Source organism: Podarcis filfolensis (genome assembly GCF_964270895.1).
Source record: "Podarcis filfolensis genome assembly, chromosome: 4".
Lineage (NCBI taxonomy): Eukaryota > Metazoa > Chordata > Lepidosauria > Squamata > Lacertidae > Podarcis > Podarcis filfolensis.
This window is the reverse complement of record NC_139607.1, coordinates 41,719,171-41,743,432: the sequence shown is the minus strand read 5'-3', so window position 1 is coordinate 41,743,432 and position 24,262 is coordinate 41,719,171. Positions and strand designations below refer to the sequence as shown.

Here is a 24,262-nt window from a genome sequence, read left to right as displayed (position 1 = left end):
TCCCTCCTCCAAAATGTCCGATGTCACAATGTGTCCTGTGGCAAAATATTTATTTTATTTCACAACATTTATATACTGCCCGATTGTCATACAGCCTCAAAGGAGTTTACAAAAAGCATAAACTATGAAATTATCAGTTAAAGCTTAAAATAAAATAAAATTAGACATAAACTAAAACCAGATTAAAATACATGACAGCTTCTACACATACTTATCACAGAGTCCCATTTAACTATGTTTAATAACAATAACTTAACATGCAGGACTAATGAACTGGTCAGAGTTGTTCCTGGAGAGTACTCACATGTCAGCTGCCTCACTCTTCCCATAAATGGTACTCCATCACATAACAGCAGGTTCCTTTTTGTGTCTATTTGTGTGTGTGTGTTTTGAATTGAAGGATTTTGAAATTATATGTATGTCTCTCTGTGATGGTTGCTCTTTAAACATGGCTTAGTTAACCCATCAAAAGAGCATGGAAGTTCAGAATGCCCTGGCAAACAAGAAGATTCCTTGGATTAAGCATTAGGAAGTTTTTTGAACTCTTAAGAGCAGTGAGAGGCTAGATAGGCACTTGCAAAAAGGGCAGTTGGTATTTGCTATGCAGGATAAAGATCAGATGATATGAGCATCGTTTCCTTTCCAGCTCTCATCTCATCACAAGATCTTTGCATCTGCAGTGCTTCCTATTTATTAAGATCTTAACTGCAATATATTAATAATGGATTCTTTATGCTTTGAGGGACTTTTCTAGTTCATTTATTTTTCATGCTGTATTTTAGGAGTTGTATAAGTGTTATTATATTTTTACCATATGTAACTTTTGTTTATTATATTGCCATCCACTGAATTTCCCCCTTGGGAAAGCACAGCAGGATACAAATTAGGTTATATTTTAAAATATAAATAATTCTGTGTGCAAACAAACACATAACTCTTCTCATCGGTTTGATAACTGTAAAATGCCTGAACTCTTCCATCCACCCAAACATATATTGGAAGACTGACTGATGTTTCCAGATAAGTGCTCTGGTCCATGGGGTCACGAAGAGTCAGATACGACTAAACGACTAAACAACAACAAATGGGCATGATGCAATGATGGTTGTGGACTGTGACATCCCCTTTGAGAACACTTAAGGCTACAATCCTATACCCACTTATCTTGGAGTAAGTCACACTAAGCTCAGTGGACTTACTTCTGAGTAGACATGTCTCAGATTGCCCTGTAATCCTGACTTTAAGTTCTTCCTATGGAAATAGATAGAACACGTACTGCAGCCCTCTACAAGCTCACTGTTGAATTCAGTGGGTTTTACTTCTGAGTAGACATGCATCCATTTGCACTATTACATTCTTAATTATGGCTGGCCTATGGCCATTGCTGTTTCCCAGAAAAGCAATGCACTACCTAGTAGAAAATTCCAGCTCATCAGAGCTATATTCCAAATTGTCCAAAGATTTGGTCAGTGATACCAACAGTTCAATGAATTTATAATTACTATTTGGGGGGGGGGGCTGAAACAGGATATTTTAAGGTTGTCTCATTTCCCCATCCTTTGGGCAACCCCAACAAAAACAGTATGTGTTTTACTTTACTATAAACTGCTGGCCCATCAAGAAAGCAGGTAAATGAGCACAAAATACCTGAACCCAAAACTGTAATTGTTTCCAGCCTCTTAGTACATGCAAATGGCTATACTTCACTGGTTGGCTAAGGCCATTACCTCAACAAAAGAACTGGTTTGGTAGCCTTTTCTACTAGATGCTAAACCTCCCTGGATAAGGTAGGTTCACAGGCCTGGAAGGAACCTGTGGATATCACCCAGACTGTTCCCCAAACCATTGATAGACACACAGAACCATACATAGATGGTTTGAGGGTTTTTGTTTCTTAACAATCCAGTGGTATATAATTTTTATGAAATAAAATAAATAATAAAATAAAACAGAGAAATCGTTCTTATGCCTATATCATTGGCTAATGCAGTAATTTCTGCACTCTTTCCCCCACAGACCACTGGAAAGTTGCTGGGGAGGGGCGCTTGAGGGACCACTTAATGGTTTTCCTACTTACTGTAGCAATTGTAATGCCTTGTGCTCAATACTATATGATTTCCTATTGCATTTTTATATACATGTTCTTTGGGAACCCCTAGGCTAGTGGCCACCTAAAAATGCCATCTAATAACAATTTTTCAATGTATGCAATTTATTTTTGTCAATGTATACAGTTTTGGGGTTGTTGTTGTTTTTTGTATTGTATTCCATTGTCAGAGCTACTGTCCTTGAGATCCCATGAAGGACAAATGTAAATCTTGGTGTATGAGATAACATGTACTGCTGTAGCATCTTCTAGTGTGACTATCTCTAATTAGTAAATTAATACTCTGCCATTTGAAATGATCACACTCCACCGATAAATAGGAAACAAAGCACAGACATTGCCTACAATTCTGGGGACTGTTCAGCTGCTAACATGCCTCTCCCATAACTCTTTTGACTCTGTTAAGATAATCATATACCATCTGCTTCTAGCCTCAGGCTGGCTGTGATGTATGTTCAGGACAAATAAAAAGGACAATCAAAAGTATGCACCCTGCCCCTGGTAAGCACTGGGATCATCTTGCAATCTTTTTTAAACCAAAAATCTATAATATTTTCATTTGAATCTCTTCATCGGTATAGCTAGCATTCTTACACAAAAACCAAAAAAATGGACTTCTTTAAAGATGTAAAAAATGACAAACAGCTGACATTTCTTTCTAATACTCCTTTAAGTATGAGTTGCTGCAAGCGATGGAAATGTCACTCAGTGCTCTGAGGCCATTTTGTCCCTGCCAGGGTGGGTACCTTAAGGGACCTTTACTATGATGACAACTGAACTTTTAAACTTAGATTACTCACACATTTTGGTTCACATGTGCAGATTAACTTCTAAGCAAATTAAAATTTGCCCCCAGGAAGAAATGACCCTCTTGCGCGTGCCCCAGAATGTAACTTCCAGTTAAGGATAGGCCAGTCATAGAAAGAGAAAGTGTGTGTCTACAAGCATATACAACCTGGGCAGTCTCTATATTTAGAGTACCTTATGAATGTATGGGGGTGGGACGCAGGTGGCGCTGTGGGTTAAACCACAGAGCCTAGGACTTGCCGATCAGAAGGTTGGCGGTTTGAATCCCCGTGATGGGGTGAGCTCCCATTGCTTGGTCCCTGCTCCTGCCAACCTAGCAGTTCAAAAGCACGTCAAAGTGCAAGTAGATAAATAGGTACCGCTCCGGCGGGAAGGTAAATGGTGTTTCCGTGTGCTGCTCTGGTTCACCAGAAGCGGCTTAGTCATGCTGGCCACATGACCTGGAAGCTGTATGCCGGCTCCCTCGGTCAATAAAGCGAGATGAGCGCCGCAACCCCAGGGTCGGTCACAACTGGACCTAATGGTCAGGGGTCCCTTTACCTTTTTACCTATGAATGTATGGAGTTTGTGGCAGGGAACAGTGAGGAAATTCCTAATTTACTTTCCTTTATTATTATTAAATCTTTATTAATTTGAATTCTAAAAATATCAAAATGCAACGACATTTAATACAGACACAAAGCGAGAAAATAAAGAAGAAAGAAAATAAAAAGAGAAAAAAGAGAAGGAAAAAACACAAAACACACATAATACTATACATTTCATATATGTAAATGCCATATCATATTTACAAACTCACAAAAAAGAACAAAAACATTACTGTGAATTAGCTAAAAAAAGGCTTCCAAATATTTTCATTTACTATATCTATTCTTTCCTTTATAATGCACAGTCTCAAATTAACTTAATTATTTTCGTACGTCCAAACATAATCTAATTTACTTTCTAAGCATTTGTTGAAAACAGGTCCAAGTATGGTAAACTGGAGAGATAGTTTATGAACAAAAAGATATTTGAAAAGCTATGGAATGCCTTCCCAAGCCAAAATGTGGATTCTCATGTGATCAAGTTCAATATACTGCTATAAAAAATGAAGCACAGTTCTTCCCCATGTGATCTTAATGTGTATAGTATGCTATATTTTTAAAATATTCCTCCAGAGAGAGAGAGAGAGAGAGAGAGAGAGAGAGAAAGCTTCAAGTAATGCTACATAGTACAATATTTCAAATCAATGGAGAAAATTGCCTTCTGAAAGTAGATAACAAAGAGGCAAAAGCCACCTATGAAGCAAAATAAGGCCATAAAACAAAGTTATGCTGGGAGTAGATCACATCGCTTCCCTCTGTAAGACGGCTGCATAGAATGGATAGGTCTGTTTTATAGAAGAGCAATTATAGGAGAAGCACAAAGGAGTGCGGAGACAAAATGCACCCAGATGGGAAGACTGGGTGTCCTGGATACATTCTGGGATATTGAAAAAGTTCACTTGCTTTTTGACAAATGTGATGGCTATTGCTCAGAACAGAATAGTTCCTTTGAGGGAAGTTAACCATGGTGCCAAAATATGTAAAAAGAACACAAATGACAGAATATTCTCAGTTTAGTAAACAGACTGTGGGGATAGATCACATTCATTAGTAATCTCAGTCAGAGATTGTTGGGGTGGATTTTGAGCTCGCTGTCAGAAATCTGAGCAGCTCAGTATGGGTGTAAAAGTTGAATTATTAGAGTTTTGCTACTCCTTGGTAATCAGAGGACTTGTTATGAAAACAAGGCTGGGCACACAACATACATTTAAAGCACCCAACCACACCCAAAAGAACTGCGGAGACTAGTTTATTAAGGGTGCTTGGACTTTTGTAGCTCTATGAAGAGGAAATGTGCTTTAAATGTATGGTGTCTTCCAGACTATTTCACAAGACTATTGAGCAAGACTCAAGCACACACGGTTGCATAATTCAGGTCGCATAATTAAAGTGAATTTGGCATTGTTGAGCCACAAATATCGTTCCAAAGAAAACCAAACATTTTGTGGTAAGGAAAGTGACCTGAAAATGTATGGGGAATTGTGGGATAACAATTGCTTGACATGATGTCATATAACTTCCCACAAAAAATAATAATAACGAAATGAATGCTCAATAAGCAGCCAACATTGTATAGTCATCATCTCCAACAAATCAGGATAAGTGTTCAATAAAAAGGTTATTTGGTGGTGACCTAAGAGGAGGTTTTCAGTGAATGATAGAAGCAAAAGCATATTGCACTTTTAAAACATAAAAATAGCCTCTTAAAAAGCAAGCTAATAGAATTAGTCACTGTGGTTCTTGAAATTGGCATGTATATAAGTAATTTCTGTTATTTGTAAATGTTCTTTATTAAAGGGAAAGTAGTGTTAATTATAAGCATCAACGATGTGATTACTTCTAAAAGTGATCTTTCTGTTGTTGATAGTGTAATTTGCTGCCTGATTGAAGGCGATCAACATCAAATGTTTGGCCTTTAGAGAAGATGTTCATAATAATTATTGTTACCAGAAAATTTAAATGCTGTGCTGCTGCATACTTCTATTTATTCGTCTGATAAATTTTTAACCCACCCTTCATCCAAGGTCTCAGGGCAAGTTACATCTCCACCAAAACCACAATCAATACGATACGATATCTTTATTGTCATTGTCCCTTGCGGAACAATGAAATTGAAAAACTACATAAAACTACATAAAAACTACATAAAACTACCACGAAACTACATAAAACTACATAAAAACATTCAAAAACCCCTAAAAACTCTAAAACCCCATTTTAAAATACACTATACTACAGAGAACCCTTATGCTGCGTTTAGAACCAGAATTGCATTAGCGTAGAAACTGTGCAATGAACTACTAAAAGGGAAAATAAAATAACCACAAAATCAGCATCTAACCCCAGATACCCCACAATGGCTCTCATTAACATGGCAGACTGAAATCACTGAAAGGCTGATGAAAAGAGGTGTATTTTTATTTGGTGGTGAAATGCAACAGCATCAGCCCAAATCATGCTTCCGAGGGCATTATACAAGCTGGCTGTACCACCATGGAGAAGTCCCCATCTGAAGCCACCACCTAATGTATCTTCCCTAATGGGGAGCCACAAGAAAGGCCTGCCCTCCAGATCTAAGAGCCTAGGCCAACTAATATTGGGAAGGGTGTTTCTACAGATACTTGGGTCCCAAGTCATTTATTGCTCTAAAGGTTAGCACCAACACTTTAAGTTCAGCCAAGAGAAATATAAGTAACTAAAGGAGCAGTTCTATAATGTGCTTATTGGTGCAAGGAAAAAAAATAGGTATAAAAGGAGAATTCCTAGATGCCAATATCCAAGTTTGAGGCAAGTACTCCTTGGTGAGAGAACCCCGGAAAAGATTTAAAATTACAAAATATGCTGCAAAATAAAGCCTGGAAATGTAGGCTGTTATAGACCTTTAAATATGCCCTTGCGGATTCCAAAACTTCCCCAGCATAGGAAAAGACCACACATTTGGTAAGTTTAAAATTGGTTTACTTACAAACTCTTCAAAGGTCTGGCTCATGTGCTTTTCCATACAGCATTCAGAAAAAGTTGCACAGGCAGGAAAGCTTGTCTTAGTTTCAAAGTGGTAGGAGTTTCTAAATTATTGGTATAGAACCTCAAGAGTGGCTTTTGAGAGCCATGCAGCCTGAGCTGGAACAACTAGCTTAGCCCTTTCACACACTGAACTTCCAGGTAGACTGGAGAGTGAACCATAGGCTTTATTACCCCCTCAAGGTTAAAGGGAATGACCTAGCTAAGCCTGGCAGGACAGCTTACTCTATGGTCTTAATCTCTTTATGCATTAAGTAGACTTAAGCATGTTGGTTATACGAGGCTGCTTATCATACAGTGCCAGACTAACAGTGGTTAGGAGAAGGGTCATAAGTCTGTGGTAAAACACCTGCTTTGCATGCAAAAGGCAAAGAACTCCCATAATTCCCTGGGAAGAGAGATTGGTTGCTAAACCATGCTGGAAATTGTAATTCTGTGAGGGGAACACGGATCTCCTAATAACTCTCAGCACCTTTAACAAAAGACATTTCATAGGGTTCTTTGGAGGAAGCCATGACTATTAAAGTGGTATCATGGTGCTTTTAAAAATGTTTAGGGCAGTTGTGACCTGGAAAGTAGGTGTAGGATTGCAGCCAAAGTCATACTCTTGGCCTTAGAACCCGCTGTTGCTGCCTGGTAATCTCTGCCATTATGTTCATACTCACATCATCCAAAGCCATCTCCCTATTTAAAGTCTAGGAAACAGTGAGGTGGCCTCAGGTGGGAAGTGAAATAGGAAACAAATCAAGAAGCCCAGTAATCAGAAGAATCAAGCACTGTGCCATTTCATGCGTGAAGGAAAAATCTGTAAATGCAAACCAAGTGGAAAGAATTCCAGGTGTGTGAGCTGTGCCACTCACTTGGAACTGAAGAGGAAATTAATCTTTTTTATATCCTAGTCACAATCTCCTTTCATCAGCCAGGTCATGCCATTGATAGAAAGCCAAGGTTGATACCAACTGACATCGGCAGCTCCTTCTTCTGCACATGCTGTCCTCAAGTCAAAATGCAGGTGCAACCGCTATGGAGAAAACACCCAGCTGCTTTATACATGCAGTATAACAATGCCTCCGCTTTAATTAATATGACAAGGGAAATACCCTCCTGTCTTTCACAGAATGTGAGTCTTCAGGCATGAATATGTATTGTTTTCTTTGGAGTTTCTTAGACATGATTCCTTTTTAGATATTCAGAAGGTTCTTCTCTCGAGATGATTGCATAGTTTGTGTAGCTGAAGGTACTTGCTTAGCAGCCTTGATAGTTGGTGGCTTCTAGCTACCACCCACTCCCATCTGCTTGGTAAACAGCATACATGAACAACTGGAAGATAGAAGGCGAAGAGTCTGCGATTTGCAGCTGTTTGGTGACAAGGCTCTTCGAGCATGTAGCTGCTGCTAATCCTTCTAGAGGAATCAACTCCATTTAAAATATTTTTGTTTGTTTGTTTGTTTGTTTTTGTTAGTTTAATACACCCACACCCACCCCACCCCGCCACTGCCTTTCAGGACACATAGCTTTTGCAAGGTGGCTTACAGAAAATGATTTTCCCCAAAACATATAAAACACATCAAAGTAGGGGGGTGGGGAGGGAGGGACACAACTTCAAAACTGAAGAAAAAAACATTAGCATTTAAACATTTTCCATCACAGCAGATGAAACAAGAGCCAGAATAAAACCATTAAATAAAATTCAATATGAAAAGTGTGCAGTAGAACAGATATATCACTTTTTTCAGCCTACTAAAACTGGCTGAAGGGGAAATGGAATAAAATGTTTTCAAAGTACTTTTATGCACCTCCAGGAAAGGAAGTCCCATAGATCTGGGGCCATCACTGAGAGGGCCAGTCCCTGTTATCCTTAAAACAGGTCTGGGGGGAAAAGTCTGGAAAAGTTATTTCCACCTTCAGCAAAATAATTTCAGCAGCTTGTGTTGGTGCAGCTCAACGCTCTTAATGCCCGCTCTTCTTCCACTGCAATGATCAATAAGATTAGCAGTGTCAGGATTCTTGCCTGAATAAAAAGAGATTACCCAAGAAAGATTGCTCCACCCTGGCAGGGAAGCTTCTCTATGAAATTCTGCTCCGCAAAAAACTTCTTTTTTTTTACCACTTAGGGAAGAGGTGCACAATAAAAGCCAGTTGCTAAGACATTAAGTTGTTGCTGACTGAATCACTGCCATGTGTGTCATATCTGAAGGTAACATCACATACTCTTCATTTAAAAGTGTCAGGAAATTACTACAGCAGAACCTCCAGCCGATACAAAATGCTTTAGATTAGAGAAGTCACCTTCTGTGTGTTTTTCATGCTGACCTTAACGGATGGCAAAAAGAAAGAGGATGATGAAGTGCCATACATTTGCAAAATACTTCACCTCTGTGCAATGATCATATATAATGTTTTTCTTCCAGCCCCACCATTTTTTAATATGGTGGCATAGCAGTGTTCATCACAGGGCTGTATCTCTAGTCAGATGAACTCAAGTGCAAGAATCTATGTGAGGGCGCTGGAGGAGTTTCACAGAACACACCTGAAAGCAAACTGATCTTCATTCTCACCTCCTGAACAGATGTGCAAATTGGAACATCCTCTGACTCCAGATTTCTTTATCCAAACTTACTGTGTGATGACAAGGTCTGAGCAGGCTGCCTTTACGTTTCACATCCTCCTTTTAAGACCAGATATTTTCTTCTTTGGCGATCACTGGTAGATTTGGAGATACTGCAATCTCTAACTTGTTTTTGCGGAATTTGTGAGATGACCTCGGCAGCTATGGGGGAGTTGCTGTTAAGGAGATGTTGGTAATGTTCTTTCCAGTGCAGTGCAACAGCTTCTTTATCTTTTAGAAGTGTGGTAGCATCTGCTGAGCGTAGGGGGCATATGCTATGATTTATTGGCCCACAGATGGTCTTTGTGGCTTTAAAGAAACTCTGTGCATCATGAGAAGCAATGGAGGCAGCCATTGTTTCACACCATTGCCTGCAAGGGACAAGACAATTTACATCTTCAGGCAGGGAGGGACTTTGGAAATATTTTATAATATGGCACCCTGTGAGGAGCTAAAATTTGGTGTCCCCAAATTATGGATCTTCTCAATTTTGTGCCATCCTCCTTGACCCACAAGGGGTGGAAGAGATAAGCACCTGACCTACCATCGAGATCCAGTTCCCCACCCCTGGAATACTTAAGGACAACCCCCTTGGACCACCTCAAAGCCCAGCAAGAAAAAAATGGGCAATAATCAACTCCCCTGGACCATGCAGATATAAATAGAAATTGGACAGGACAGACTTGGGCGGGAGGACCAAATGTGAGATGAATTGGAAATAGGCTGATCCATCCATTCCTGCTCTGTGTAATTTTACTCAGTCCTGCTTATTTAATCAGCTCTGTCAGAAAAGTCTGCTCTTCTCAGTCCCTGGAGGAGAGAAGCATCAACACAAAGAAGTGAGCATTGCTTTTTCTGCCAAAGAAAGGAGAAATAAAAACAAGAGCAAGAGGGCAAATCTAAATTACTCTGTGACTACATGTTGTTTTGAATTGTAAGCTTGGATGTGAGGCACTACATAAATATAAACCCAGAATGTAGCCAAGGATGGCTAAAGCATCAACATACGGTTAGTGGTCATGGAAAGATGAAAATCTTGAAATAGGTGATCTTGACTAGGATTCCAATACTCAACAGAAAATTTTTTCCCCTCATACAAGAGGTTTGAATCAAAATCTCACCAAAATGGGATGATATAAGGGTTTGTTTTGTATATTTTTACAAAATGCTTAAAGCAGGCATGGGCCTCCCAGGTGTGGCTCAGCTACAACTCCCATCAGCCCCAGCAAGCATGGAGGATGGGAGCTGTAGCTCATCTAGAGGGGCAACTGTTCCCCAGACTTGGCTTAAAGGGTCCACAAATCATTCAGGGGTCCCCAGTGTGGCACCTGTTGGCACCAGAGCACCCTCAGCCACAGTTTTTCAACTGTGGCACCAGATCAAAAATGGTTGGGGGTCCCAACACTAACTGATACCGCAAAATGAGCTCTTCCACATCTCGATTTCCTGATTTCCTGATGTGTCTGTGTTCATGTTAACACCTAAGGGGAGAGTAAAATTTTGGGGAATGTATTATCAGAGAGCCCTGCTGAGTTGTCATTCTTTGCTGTGCTAGTTATGTAAATGATGTAAAATGACTGGAGTAAATATTGAAGAATAAATGTGAAGAGCAGGGCAGAGGTTCCACCAATTAGTTGAAAGAATTTCACTTGTAGCCTGGCAACACCATCAATGGATAAGCTGTTCAGATTATGAATGACTGGATTGATCCAGATTCAAATCAGTTGTCACCATGGCAATCAAATGGGAAGGTGCACTGTGGGTGACTCCCCCAGTACAATCCTACAGAAGAAAAGTGGCTGGCTTCATTCAGTTAGGATGGAAAGGAATCATAAATGTTTATGTCCATAAGTCTTCTTTGAAAGATGAATGCTAACTCAAATATTAGTGAATGGTCAAAGTTCAGATGTTGCAGAAGATGGGAAGAGGACTTCTAGGAAACTCTTTTAGTGGATTTGAGTCACAGCGACATACTGAAATAGCATTTCATGGATTTGCATTTGATGATCCAATTTTGCAGTATGGATCTGTGTGTCAACAGAATGGAGTGGAACTCTTTCCCCATGCCACAAGCCCTATTAATGTCATTGTCGTCATCCATTGCTCAGTTAGGTGAGTGAATTAAGCTGACATCTCTTCAATCAGGAATTAGAAACTGGAAATGTTGCTACAGACTCAAAGACTCATTGTTTCATATAATTCACTTTCACTCCATGGAGGCTTCCCATCTGCTGAGACAACATAACACCAGTCCTGAAAGACCTACATTGGCTCCCAGTACGTTTCCAAGCACAATTCAAAGTGTTGGTGCTGACCTTTAAAGCCCTAAATGGCCTTGGCCTATATACCTAAATAAGTGTCTCCACCCCTATTGTTCTGCCCAGACACTGAGGTTCAGCACCGAGGGCCTTCTGGTGGTTCCCTCCCTGCAAGAAGTGAGGTTATAGGGAACCAGGCAGAGTGCCTTCTCGGTGGTGGTGCCTGCCCTGTGGAACGCCCTCCCATCAGATGTCAAGGAAATAAACAACTACCTGACTTTTAGAAGACATCTGAAGGCAGCCATGTTTAGGGAAGTTTTTTATGTTTGAAGTTTTATTCTGTTTAATATTCTGTTGGGAGTCGCCCAGAGTAGCTGGGGAAACCCAGCCAGATAATAAATTATATTATTATTATTATTATTATTATTATTATTATTATTATCCTTCAAAATATTCTTGAGGAGTCTCATTTTCAGAAGACGAATGATTGAATTCATTGGCACCTAGAGCCTGACATTCAAGACCAATCTTCTCAAGAGGCTAGAAGATATGGCATATGATAATTCAATCTCATGACTCAGCAAAAGAAGAAAAACTCTGTGTGTGTACACATATACACACTTTTACATACAATATTCTTCTACATTCTTTTGCCATCAAGTCAGAAATAATTTCCTCTCCTAGCAGGCTAGCACTCGTATTTGTATATTTTCCTGTTTAAATATTGCTTTTCTTCTTAGTTCCCAAATGTCTTGAGAACATTGCAGATTTACTAACCTGACTTCTCTCAATGTTTATCAGCATTTTCAATCTTACTAGATATGGATCTGCAAGCAGAAAATGCCTCCCGGTTGCTTTCTCATCCCTGACTCTTTTTTCAACGGTGTCTGTACTTATAAATTAAGCAACAAAATCCTGAGTAGCAAAACAGGACTTGGTAATCACAAGATCATTGAAGGGACTAGAGCATGTACCAAATGAACAAATTTTAGAGTCCTTCAAAAGGGGGAGAAATCTAAGCAACTTAAGGAACCATCTTCCCAGTACTTGTACCAGCAATAGTCACCAGAACAGGATATTGGAATGATGTTGCCGCTTTCAACCTGTGACCCCATCAGACCCAGATGCTGCTTGTCAGTGAATGTTATCACTTCAGGCTAGGAATGGGCAGATTTGTTTATTTCTGTTGCCTCCATTTCTCTTTTTTCCCAATCTAAAATCCAGTTTTGTACATTTCTGCAGCAAAATTCATATATATATATATATATATATATATATATATATATATATATATACATACACAGTGGTACCTTGGGTTACATACGCTTCAGGTTACAGACCCAGAAATAGTACCTTGGGTTAAGAACTTTGCTTCAGGATGAGAACAGTAATCGTGCTCCGGCGGTGCGGCAGCAACAGGAGGCCCCATTAGCTAAAGTGGCGCTTCAGGTTAAGAACAGTTTCAGGTTAAGTACGGACCTCCAGAACGAATTAAGTATGTAACCAGAGGTACCACCGTATATGAAACTCATGAAAACCCATCACCATTTTGGTGCAAAATTCTCCCATGTTTTGAGTCATGTGGGGTTTTTTTGTTTTTTGTTTGCCATGGAAACTCAAAGAGGCTCTGAGAAAGCAACTTGAGAAAATCTGGAGCCCAGTTGTGAATATTTCACAAGAGCCTTGGATAAATGTTCTCTTGGATGGTTGATCACCCAGCCCCATTAATCATTTCTTGTCTTTTTCTGGCTTCCCATTAGATTTCTGCATGGCAGGATGTCATCCCTCACTTTTCAAAGGGTCAGGAATAGTTTTTCATTGCCACATTTTGATGAGATGTCTTTCATGATACCGTATATTAAGGGGAATAGATCTTCCTTGTGCTTTTTCTTCGTTAGGAGGCTGGAGTCTCAGACTCTGTGTCAATTTATCTTGTTGTGTTTCAGAGACTCTCACAGCTCTCTTGGGTACCTGCCCTGCACCTTGCAACTGAGCACCTTGGAAGACAGGCAGCAAGCTGGATACATCAACTCTTTTTTTTTAATCATAATGTTCTTACATTCACTTTGGGCTAGCCTCACCAGCAATATTGCAGATCAGATATGAGATTCATTTATTAGCTTCCTTTTGAAACACAGTTCTCATTATAGATTTCTGAGTCATCCAGAGAGACGATCCACAATCTGCAGTTTGTCTCTGCTCAGGCAGAATTCTTGTTGGTTGAAGCATTACAGGAGTCATTCCTAGTAAAAGGAAGAATACATTTTCCAACAAAACAGTATTAAACATTCTTCAAAATTTCCCAACCTTCCTCTGGCCATATTATCTTTCTAATGTCTCTGTGTTACACATTTACACACCCTGTTGTATCTTCTGCATGCATGGATGTTTACAAACAGGGCCGTCTTACCCATAGGCGCTAGGGGTGTGGGGCACCCGGGCGCCGGGCTCTCAGGAGCACCAGGCCGAGAGTCTGGGGCCCAAGAGTTGAGTCCAGGGAAGAGCCCGCCTGTCTGTCAGAGCACCGTGGTGGGCTCTTCTACTGTGGGTGGCTCTGTGCCGCGAGTTCGGGGGTAACCAAGCCAGTGAGACACTGAAACTGCCGACTGGCTCCGCCCTCCTGCACGCCTGGGACAGGGCAACCGGGGGGGGCGGGGCACCAGGCAGATCTTTGCACCCTGGTGCCACATATGTTTAAGGCAGCCCTGTTTACAAACCCATGCAGTATACATCCACACATATTCCATGTGAGTTAAAGTCTGCAGTGCTAGATGTATGTTTTGCCAATAAAGAGAGAAATGGGGCAGAGAAATCATAGAGGTCTAGTCCTTTACATTTCGTAGCCTGCTAGAGGGGGAAACCTGATAAAAGGATAGACTGCCAAGTCAGAGACCAATCGCTAAAGTCATATCATCAACAATTTATATGCTCACACCTAAATCAGGTATTGAGTGATCATGCCTGGCACCAGCAGATGTGCCTTCAGTGACCTGGCCTGTTCACTACACGGTGGGTCCACATGGCAGTGTACCGATATCATCATCCACTCTGCTTTGAAGCCAAGTTCAGCTCCCATCCATGATGGCTGCTGGTCACCCTCTCCAGCCTTCACCTCTCTGCCTCACCTGAGTGGCTTTGGGACGGTGTCTGGGGCATTTTTTCTAGAGCCAGGTATGCTGGGCTGGAAAATGCCAGCATCACCATTGCAGTTTGCCATGGTATCCAAAGTAATGCCAAGCAAATTGTTCCATCAGCACAAGGATTTATACTTGCGCACCACAACTTTCCTCGCCTTGCGTGACCCTGAAATCTGTTCTAATGGTTCTCCCAACATCTGAAGCAGTTTGGAGGAGGATCCAGGGTGCAAATTGGGGGGAGAATGGGGGAAGTTCCATTGTACAATCGGCAGTCCTTGCACTGATGGGACACCTTTGTTGGGTAGGGCCCTATGGGTTTGGGGGCTCCATGAAGGCCCAGAAAATGACTGGGGGAAGGTAGGTCAGGATGTTTAAAAATACAACTCTGTACTCATGACTCTTCATGGATAATTAAACTGCTTTGTGCCACTGCATCTAAACATAAAAATAAGCATAGTAGTTTTGCAAACCAAGAGAGAGAGAGAGAAGAGGCAAAAGGCCCTAGGAATACAGTAGCACAAGGCAAATGCTGACAGTCCCTTTGAGAAAACTCAAAAGTTGTGGCATTTATTGCTTTGCAAAATGAAGAGGACAATCCAGTCTCCAGCTGCATCTTTTCCTCTGACTTCCACATGTGCTGCTTTAACCCCCCCCCACACACACACACTTCCATTCTCAAGACATGGACTGAATTGTTTCCCAGGTGCACAATATATATTCATCAGTCAAATAAGGTTCATTTTTGTAGACTAAACTTCACATCTTGATGCTTCTCTCCACCCCCCATTTTTCTTACTGATCACAATAATCTGAAAATATACAAATCAGATGGTTAGCAGCTCTAACAGATGACAATTGGGATGGTAGAGACCTTCCGAAATTGTATGCTTCACACCTGCTAACAATATTGCGGAATTATGAATGGTTGTTTTTCCTGTTGCTACATAAATATTTAAGATGTGTTATTTCTTATTACAAGGCACTGCCAAGACTTATAAATGCACAGCAATCTTTCACCACCCTTTCCCTAGTATCAACATTATCTTGTCAAACTTTGTTTCTAATCAGGACAGCATTATATGTTTTGCATATTGAAATACTTGGGTGCCTTCATATTGTTTTCATTCATGGTCTGCTTGCAGTAACACAACTGAAAGGCACAGTTTCACGGAACAGTAACCTGCAAGTATTGTACCAATAGATTTTCATTAGTCGGTGACATCCAGCTTGCAGAGAAGAATTAGCCTGCATCCTTTGGAACCAAATAATGTTGCTTCTGGCATCATCATCTCAGGCAGAGTGGCCTATGGGGCCCTCATTTCTGTTTGATTTAGTTGACATTGACCACCCCTTTTTAGAATCATTTGTGTTTCCTTCACCAGTCTCATGCTATATTAAGTATATGAATTACTTATTTAAAATAAATATAGCGTTTTAAACGCCCCCATCGATCCATGTTTTGGGAAACCTTTGAACGGCTCCCTTTTTAAAAAGAAAACATCGTTTTAAATAATTCTGAGCTTTAAATCATTCAGTATCTTTCTCCTTATCCCCATCCCGCCAGCACGATGATAAGAAACTCTGGAGCAGACATATCAGCATTTCATGAGATATCATTGTACCCAAATTCATACAGAACCAAATACCCCTCTGTCCAAATAGCCACACTCTCTGACCTCTATTAATTCATTTAACATATGTACAATAATCATCTGAAGCTTGCTTTGAATGCTGCCTGCCTCAAATCACTCAAATCTCTGCCCTCTCTTTAGAGAAGGAGAGTTTTTATTTTTCTTCAACACTCCCAAGACACCCTAAGGAAGACTCACGTACCTTGTTAACGTGTTAACACTAAACTATGGTTTAGTATGAGGTGAAATAGGGATGTGGGTGGCGCTGTAGGTTAAACCGCAGAGCCTAGGACTTGCTGATCAGAAGGTCGGCGGTTCGAATCCCCGCAACGGGTTGATCTCCCATTGTTCGGTCCCAGCTCCTGCACACCTAGCAGTTCAAAAGCACACCAGTGCAAGTAGATAAATAGGTACCGCTCCAGCGGGAAGATAAACGGCATTTCCATGCGCTGCTCTGGTTCGCTAGAAGCGGCTTTGTCATGCTGGCCACATGACCCGGAAGCTGTACGCTGGCTCCGTCGAGCAATAAAGCGAGATGAGCGCCGCAACCCCAGAGTTGGTCATGACTGGACCTAATGGTCAGGGGTCCCTTTACCTTTACCTATGAGGTGAAATGTCCCTGAGCAAAGCCTTAAACAATTTTAACCCATTCATCAGCACAACATAAGCCATAAGAGCTGGATCAGGCAAGTTGTCCTATTCACAGTGGCCAAGCAGATGCTTATGGGAAGCTTGTAAACAGGACTTGAGTGCAACAGCACTGTACCCTCCTGCAGTTTCTAGTAACCGGTATTCAAAAGCATACATACTGCCTCCGACAGTGGGGGACAAGTGCTTTCAGGGTGGCTAACAAACCCCAAGGTTCTCCCTCATCTTTTATTTTATTTTTTTTAAATCATGAGGCAGGTTAGAGATGCACTGATCATCACAGTGTACTTTGCATTTTTAGGAGCATAGGAAACTGGCTTATACCAGGTCAGGCTATTTGTCAATCAAGACCAATAAATGACTGACAGGATATCTTGCAGAGGTCTTTTCCATCACCAGCTACATTTTATACCTGGAAATGCCAGCGATTGAACCTGGGACATTCTGCATGCAAATTGTGTGCTCTTCCACTGTGTGAGGATTGCACACCCTTAACTTTAAAAAGATTTTTAGCCTAGTGATTTTCTTCATTTCCTATTTATGTTTTCTCTTTCATATTGGACTTTTTTTAAAAAAGTATATCCAGTTCGATGATCATCATTAGTGGAAAATGCTGTTGCAGAGACTAATAAATGTAATTAACATGGATATTTAAACGTTTGCTTGGAAAATAATTGGCATTGACTAGGAAAAATACAATTATGAAAAGTTATTCAGCCATATATATATATATATATATATATATATATATATATATATATAGTTTCATTATCTTAAACGTCTTTAATGCTTTAACTAAGGCATTATCCATGCACAATGAAGCAAGAGTTCAAGACTTTCTAAGCATGCAGTTTATTATCACGGCAGATCACTTTTTTTCCATTATAGCATTTTGTTCTTTTTAAATTAAATGAATGAAATGACTACAGGCTGTGCGAATGTAAGCCTACAAAATTAAACCTTCATCCTTCTAATTACTTAATATTATTTGAGAGCCAATGCAATCCATTCTTTTAATGTTTACATTTTATTTTCTTGACAATTTCAGAGGGAGACAAGGCAAATTAGTTGAATCCCAAAACTTTGATTAGGAAAAGTAGGATTTAAAGGAGTTGTCTAAAAAATGAATTAAGGAGCAATTTTCTTGGTAATAAGTCTCAGGCCTAGATACAGCTACATAAAGCCAATTAAAAGATGAAAGGGTGATGGCATACCCTGACCTGCGGCGGTTTATATAAGACAAAAAGCAGAGGCGGCTGTTGAAGGCCTATCTGTGGAATGACCAGATGATAAAGGAGATCACGAGAGGGAGAGTGAAACCCTACTGAAGGAAAATAGGAAACAGCGGTGTTTAGAAGAACACAAGACCCATATATTGGCCTTACATTTCCTCCTACTGAATATCTAGATAAAAGTACCAGACAGAAATGAGCCAGGAACCTTATTGAATAAATTTTGGGGCAATTTGATCGCAATACTTTTGCTCCACTTTGCACAGAGTGGAGGCAAACGACATGTGACACCAGAAAATGTGTGTCTTTTTATATTTTTTTTAAAAAGTTTTAAATGACTCTTGCTCCAGAAGAAAAAAAGACTCCAAAATCGCCAGTTGCAAAATGCCGCTTTTATTAGGACCAACAAAAAAAGTCAGAAAAATGTCACAGAGCTGTCACTTGCCATATTTCTGTTTTTGTTTAATTGATCCAGCTGTGGACTTTATGGAACAACAAGGTTACTGTTTTCTTTCTTTTTTTGTAAATATATGTACTTGTATATAATGTTGCTTTCACTCACCACAACCTTTTGTGTAGGACCTTAAGACTATAATAATAGTAACAGGTTTTGGGGATTAAACCCCACTGAAAAAATGCAATAATTATTTCTGAATAAAAATGCATAGGATTGTGCTATAATGTTTTCGTTTGCCCTCTACCTTATTAAGGGCCATGCAGTTCTTCTATGACTGAAGTGACTTTTGAAGCTCACTCTCTCTTTCCTAAGTTCATCTAATGATTTATCTACTGAACAAAAATGCTTCTAATTTCCCCCACAACATTATTATTATTTATTACATTTGCATAGCACCCTATACCCAAAGACTTCAGGGCAGTTCACAACACAAGTCACCTAGGAGACACCTTCTTATATAGCCCAGATGGGGCAGGTAAGCCTTACTGAGGCCAAGGTGATATGCTTAGATGTGAAATTTGTTTGAGAACCGTATTAGGCTTCCCAAACATGTGGATAATGTTATGTCCAGGTGTAGAAGAATGAAAATTGTAATCCTAGCAGCTGTCCCTCCATATTGTAAGCCACCTTCAACATGGTTTGAACTATGGAAAGACAGCATACAAATTATGCATTTATGTATGTATGTTTGGGGTAAACCATGCCCATATTTCCTGTATCTTATGGTAAGCGTGGCCCTGATTTTTCCTTTGCACTCAAAAGTCAGCACTTTTTAAATTCTCCATGCACAGCAACAGTCAGAAAAAGTGCAGATTCAAAAAGTGCCATCTGCCAAAGGAATGATTAGGCATGCACTTAGAGTGTACTCCCAGTTCTTCCTTTGCGCTCATGGCTTGATTTCCAGCCATTCAAGCTGGGATACAAAGGAAGAGTCTTCTATTGCAGCTGTGGCTCAAACTTCCTGTCGTCTGACATCATAAGATGCCAGACAATTGGCACATGGTTGGTCCTATTCACCTGTCCAAGTGGCCTGTTGAGAGTTGCCTGCTTCTGGATTCCACCCTCCAGTTGGGTGCACTTCTCCATACCTGCACAAGGGGGGGAGGGCTAAAGAAATGGTGGCAATCATTTTTGCTGCCCGTAGCAACCACATCACTACTCACCAATTCCATCATTGCTCAACTTTCCTTTCAGTGGTGCATAGAAAGCACTGGTTGTTGTTGTATAAATTAAATTTGTATACCACCCATCATCTGAAGATCACAGGGTGGTTCGCAACATAAAAATAGAAAATGAGATAAATACAAATGTGACCCAAATCTTATCCTCTTTCTTGGGGGATGCAGTTCCTCCTTTTAGGCACTGTTCCAAGTGGCAACCTTGTTTATACTGAACCCATTCATTTCAATGGATCTTGTCCGCTAAATGTTTTTTATACTACCTTAAAAGTATGTAGGCTCTGCAAATGAAGAGGAATAGAAACTGGTTTCTTTCAACATGTTTCAGTGTTTGTTCTAGTGCAATTCATTGAGTACTTTTATAATACTGTAGTAGTAAATTCCCTGCTAAGAAAAAAAATTCCACATTTTTTATTCTTCAGAGAGTCAGCTAGGGAAACATCAGATAAGTACGTATTGCAGAATCAGTGGCTGCACAAAATGGTCAATCCATTTATTTTAATTTTATGTTATTATTGGCTTCATAAAATGGCCAGAGAATATTGTACGCAAGGAAACAACAGCACTTGGTTCCTACAGCCCAGCAGTTAGGAGGACTACTGTGTGATATTCTAGTTGATATCTGTGTTGGATTTGAAGCTGATTCTACATGTGTGATTATCGTTGTTTTGTTTTTAAATTGCTTTCATACATGCAGTTGTTTTATTTTAGGTATGTTTTATTGTATTGTAAGCCACTCTGAGTCGCCTCATATGAAGCAATTCAGAAACGAAATTATTATGATTATGATTATGATTATGATTATTCAAGTCCTGCTATGGGAGATGTGACCATGGCCAATATTTTCAGTTCAATGTACAGTTGCTGTGCATAAACAGCACCCAGCAAAACATAATGAAACAAAAAAACAGATTAACATTAAATTGTGAGAATATTGCCTAAAACTGAAACAGCAGGAAGGAGGACAAATCCACATCTTTAAAATGGATGCTCCTATTTGGGGATTGTAAAAAGCAGGCATTTGGGAATTGCAAGGAATCTTCGAAGTGCAAATGGCTTTTCTCATTTATGTTTTAGATTAGAATCACTCGAAATTGTTAGGAAGAACAGAGTAAGGGGTTGGCATTTATTTGGATTAGTTAATCTAGATTTCTTTAAGGGGGAAAAATTAACATTTTGTGAATGCCTCCTTACTGATTAATGCGAGCTTCAGCTTTTTGAAGGCTTTCCCTGGAGACATGCTGATATGTGAGAGGATGAGCAGACAAATTCCTCCCACCCCACCCTGCACACTTGAATTTTACATTATTTTCCTGTGATGCCTTCTCCGAAAAGAAAACTTAAAATGGTCCTGCTCAAAACTGCACAGCTATCTCAGGCTGCTGTTTCCTAGGCAACATAACTAAGGGGAAGCAGCAGTCCCTGCATCTTTTCTTACTGTGTCGAAGCTCAGCTGAGTCAGACTCATCATTATTATTTATTAAGCATCCCAGAGTGAGAAGCACATTACAGGCATAAGATAAACCCAAGTCACAATATGAAAAAAGGCTAATCACATAGCCTGATCCCCGATATATCTCTGGAATGACAAGAGCAATTCACATTACAAAAGGCTCTGCAGTGACAAATGGGCGCGCTCTAGCCAAAAAACAACATTTATGGTTTGCTTTGTTTCCCCTTTTATTAAGTCAATTAGTACATTTATTCCTTCAAATGTAAACAAAGGGGAAGAGGGCTCCTTATTTTTCCTTAGAGAGTTGTTACGGGGATTAAAGAAATTATGGCAACTCATATTTAATCAGAGGATATAAATAATATGGTGCCTTTGTGTTGGTACGAAAAGCAATCTGTACAAGCAAAGTATCAGTAATCATCCCACTTCCCCCTTTCTTTGAATCAGCTCTGAAGTTACATACAGCCTGGCATTCGCTAAGACCAAATGACCATGTCAGATGTGAGCATTTTGCACTGGGGAGCATGTGCATGAATACTGCCATGAGCCATGTGGACGTGTCATGGAGGGGGTAGGTGGATCAGAAGGAAGTGTGGGAGGAGTTTGAAGAACTGGAGTCTGATGGTCCTGGGAAAAGTCCCAACAGGTTGGGGAAGGAAGCATCAAAGCTGGAAGAAGAGGTCACAGAACCAAAGACCACAGAGCTGGATCCCACAGAGAGACTGAGTGGGTTGGGAGGGCTAATTCCTTCTTCTCTGCCTTCACAGCCTGATCCCTCCCGGTTCAGAGGCATCTGCAGCATAAACACCCTGATTACTTAACTTCTGCTCTCAGGGGAAGCAGTGGATGGCACATCAGGTACTGACAAGGTCTCCGTCTCTGTCCCATTGGCATGAACAGGCCACTTAGGCCCAACCTACTTGAAGGAATGACCGTTTGCATGCCCAGTCCAGGGACACCTCTGACTTGCATCGCTAAAGATTTCCATGTCCCTCTCTTCAAAAGCAAGGAATGGGAAGGGGTCGCCAGTTGGATCAACAGCTTAGGTAGCCAAGCCATACAATCTACCTGCTGTGACTTTCCTGTGTCTCACACTGATTTGCGCATTAAAGATTTTGGCAGAAACCAAATTCCGAGTTTGAGTTCTTCATCCACCAAGAGCCAGGACAGAAACATGTACAATATGGAGGTCTTGCCTGCAAAATTCACAAAAGCAGCGACTCAGTGAAGGGTTCTTCCTGACCCAATTTTGTAGTTCACAGAGCTGCACTGTACACATGCGCTCTCGTGCGTTTATCAGTATCTCACAACCTGACCTAACTCATAGGCTTATCGTGAAGATAAGAGAGCAATCCCAAGAAGGCTCCAACAAGCAACAGCAGGATACAAATTTGATTTTACAAACACTCATATATGAACAGCATTGCACCATCGCTATCCTGGCCCGAGGACACAGAGAAGAAAAACTCACATGGATTGGCACAGAAAGATAAATGGAAAGAACCAGGCGGAAGGGAATGGCCATTTAAGCAGCAGTGGTACCTAAACTCAAACAATAAAGAGCCAGGCAGTCAATGTGTGAGTGCTCAGTCTCCAGGGCTGTCTCGTCTTTCTCTTCTTTGATGTTCAACTTGACAGGACTTTGATTACTTGATTTTACTGAAGAGGGAATGCTGAAACAGTGCACTGTACTTGTAGCGCTTACTCTTAGCTAGTTCTACAGCTGAATGGAGGGGAGGGGAGGTGGCAATAATTCCTCTTGTTTCTCAGCTTCCGATATCGCTGGGCTACTCCAGGTCCTTATTGCTTGGCAGCATTTTTATGTTGGCACAGCTCTCTTCAGGAAGAGAAAAATGAGGAGGGCGGGGAGACAGGAGACAATTACTGCTCCATAATTTCTGTGCAGCTCTTCGTGTGTGTGTGTGTGTGATGTCATTCGCATGTGAAAGTCTTTGAACAGATCAACCAGAGTATGCCAAAACCCCATGCTGGCCTCTGCACAAAACACCCACAAGTCATTTTTTTCTTGTTGGCAGCTTGGGTGGCATGGGTGGCAAATATTTTTCCACCCTTGGGGGCCACATTCCTTTGTAGGCAACCTGTCAGGGGCCATATACCAGTGGTGCAGAGAGCCAGATTCAAAAGTGGATGGTGCAATGAATACAATTATTTACTTTCTACAGTAGATTACAGTCCACACACACACACCACTTGCCTCCTTCCAAGCAAGTGGAATTTGCCGCAGTTTAATAACACATTACAACCCAACAAAAACATTCAAGAAAGGGTATTGCCATGGGTGGGTGTGACCTGAGGAGGGGTGGCCCAGGGAGGGTCCCAAAGGGCAAACAGAAGAACTAGGGGCCAGATTTGGCCTGCTCTGCATTGTGATGATTCTTTTATGTTGAAACCAGACAACTTTCTGAATTGAGTTCTTCAAAATGAGGACTAGTCCCTTATGGAGAAGAGACACACAGCTACACTAGATTGTATAGGGCACCACCCTGAACTCCTCAAGATAGCAATAGTCTTCCTCAATTTTATAGCGGGCACCAAGGAAGACCAACTTTCATTAGTACTTCAGTCTGTGGGAAATGTAATCCTTTTCTCCCTAACAAATGCCAAAAAATCATCCCTGAAACGATTTGCTATTAGCTTTAAGGCTTCTGGCAGGGCCTTTCCTCTTGTGAAACACACTTCATGCTGATGAGGTATTAGAGGTAATACTAAGATCATTATCATTATTAAAATGTCTAATCTGCCTGTCTTTTAAAAGGATCCCAGGGAAGCAGAAAACAAAGCAGCAAAATAGTGAAATTCTAAATATTTTTTTTAAAAAAACATTTAAATCATTTAAGAACATCTAAAAGCATTTTAAAATGTTAATCATCTTCATCACCATCATAATTTATTGTAGCAGCGGCCCAAAGGTGTATGTAACCATCACCATCATCCATTGCTCTACTTTGCTTTTTGCCAGGATTTCATCTTCACACAGCAAAGCCAATATCTATGTGCTGCATTTTAAAAGGACTGTGTTATCCCAAACTGATGGACACAAGAGTGACTTATGCAGCTGGAAGAAGCTTGCTCATTGACAGAAAGAGGTTTTAATAGCTGTCAAAGCCTAGACTGATT

General features: G+C 40.6%; 1 protein-coding gene across 4 annotated transcripts in view; it reads left to right on the top strand.

Moving 5' to 3' along the window:
- LOC310762005 (uncharacterized protein) overlaps nucleotides 1-24,262 on the top strand; it is a 352,306-nt gene that overhangs the window by 152,973 nt on the left and 175,071 nt on the right. The gene's annotated exons all lie outside the window — the stretch shown is intronic.